The sequence below is a fragment of the Elephantulus edwardii genome, unplaced genomic scaffold (genome assembly GCF_000299155.1).
Source record: "Elephantulus edwardii isolate Elephantulus edwardi_28Jun2011 unplaced genomic scaffold, EleEdw1.0 scaffold00005, whole genome shotgun sequence".
NCBI classification, from domain to species: domain Eukaryota; kingdom Metazoa; phylum Chordata; class Mammalia; order Macroscelidea; family Macroscelididae; genus Elephantulus; species Elephantulus edwardii.
In genome coordinates this window covers 36,060,257-36,062,607 of record NW_006399755.1, presented here as the reverse complement: position 1 = coordinate 36,062,607, position 2,351 = coordinate 36,060,257, and the positions used below count along the sequence as shown (strand labels likewise).

The 2,351-nt window shown below is 35.6% G+C and overlaps 1 pseudogene; it reads left to right on the top strand.

Moving 5' to 3' along the window:
- The first annotated feature begins 636 nt into the window (after positions 1–636).
- LOC102863412 lies at positions 637–1,312 on the top strand (annotated as a pseudogene).
- The last annotated feature ends 1,039 nt before the right edge of the window (positions 1,313–2,351 follow it).

Here is a 2,351-nt window from a genome sequence, read left to right as displayed (position 1 = left end):
TATGGTGAAGGTGTTACTGTACGAGATCATCAGAGGAGCAGTGCCTGAACAAGATGTGTAAGCCTGAATATAGCTTCGAAGTACCCTACAAATTCTATTTTTTGGGGAAAGTATGTGAAATTTACTCATTTTTCCCCAAAATCAACTGGAAGTACCTGAGAAAGAACTGGCTAATGATCAGAAATGTGATGAGAAGCTATAGTCAGGGGAATAGTGTGGTGCATTTTCTCAATGACCATAGAAGAGCATTGGCCACAGCAACTGGGAAAAGAGAAAGAATCCATGTACAACACTACTGAGGAATAACTACTGAAGTGTTTACTCCCACTGCCATCATATAAGAGTTCAAACAGCTATAGAAACTATTCATAGGAGGATGAAATTGTTAAATAGCAGATGAAAGTTCAAAGAGCCATTTTGAGAGATTGGGATTGCTCACAGACTATGTGGGAATGAGAGACCCAAATACCAACCCTTCACAGGCTTTGAATTTCCCCCATACTCAACTGTGGGAAAGGTGGATGCAATCATGAGTATGAAGCCTCACAAGGTGAATGGAAGGGTTGTGGAGCCTAAGAGGGCTATCTCAAGAGAAGATTCTCAAATCTCAGCTCACATGTCCATTTAGCTGCAGAAATGATATTTGTTGATGGAATTAAAGAATATACTGAAGAATGTCAATTGCATGATTATTTTGAGGAGTACAGGAAAATCAAAGTGATTGAGATCATGACTGACCAAGGCAGTGGCAAGAAGAGAGACTTTGCTTTTGTAACTTTTAATGACCATGATTCACAGATAAAATGATTATTCAGAAATATCATACCATGAATGGTCCCAACTGTGAAGTAAGGAAAGCCTGTCAAAACAAGAGATGGCCAGTGCCTTTTCCAGACAGAGCGGTTAAAGCAGTTCTGCACACTTTGATGGTGACCATGGGGATGGTTTTTATGGAAATGATAATTTTAGTTGAGGAAGTAACTTCAGTGGGCATGGTAGCTTTGGTGACAGCAGTGAGGAAGGGATATGAACACAGTGGGAATGGTTATAATGGAATTTGTAATGAAGGAAGCAACTTTGTAGATAGTGGAAGCTACAATGATATTGGTAATTACAACAATCACTCTTCAGATTTCCAACTCACAAAGAGAGGAAACTTTGGAGGCAGAAACTCAGGCCCTTATAGTGACCTCAGTATTTTACCAAATATTTTGCCAAATCATAAAACCAAGTTAGCTGTGGTGGTTCAAGCAGCAGCAGCAGCAGCAGCAGCAGCTATATAATGGCAGTTATTTTTAATAACTGCTGGTAAAGAAAGCTTTGTGGGAGAGGAAAGCCAGAGAAGTGACAGGGAAACTATAGGTTAAAATAGATTTGTGATGTAGCCAAGTACAGTAGTAGTAGGGCCTACTACCACTAAAAAGAGGATACATTTTAGACAATTCTGAGATGTAAGGGAGGGGGGAACCCCTTGAGGACCATACCTGTGACTAGTTGTATAACAGGTTAGTTATAAAGTATTTCAAAAACAAAAGAGTTTTAATGTAGAGTTGTTATTTTGCACTCATGCTGTTGATTGCTAAATATAATAGTCTGATCATGAAGCTGAATTATGTCCTTTTTAAAAAATGCTGTGTAAAGTTAATCTACCCTAAAGATATTTTTATAAATAACCTGACAATGTTGAAGTTTAGAATTCATTCAGGTGATTCCATGTTTCATTCAAAATTTACAAGACTGGAAGACTGCCTGGGGACAGAGTAGCTATTTTCTATAGAAACTCTGATGTAGTTGAACCAATAGTTAATGTGCTGTGACCTGCAGTTCACCATTAAAATGATCACCCAAACATTAAAAACACTTATTTGGTTATAAAAATGGTTATTGGCACACCCTAAGTAAGATATCTAAACTGAATCATGTTACTAGATAAAATCATAGATGGGATTGATAATTTATCTATCATTTATATATTATGTATAATCAATAAATGATTTACTATCTTAAAAAAAAAATAAGAGTCTGTTGTTTTCTGACCAGGCTAAAAGAGATATAACTCAATAGATAATATGTACAATAAATGACCACAGATAAGATATCTTTTTGTTTGATACACAGTACTAATCAAGATATCATTCATCTATATATCACAGTAAAAATTCTCAATTTTTTAAATTGAAATTATATGATCTTACATAGCTGACACAAAGTCACCAGATTAAGCTACTTTCTACTCATCATATTCTAGGCAGTATATAAATTTATTTATCAAGTTAAAAAGGTACAAGTTTGTTCAATTAAGTGAGATAACTATGGAATTTGTTTTCACTTTGCAAACAGTAGTGTTGTAA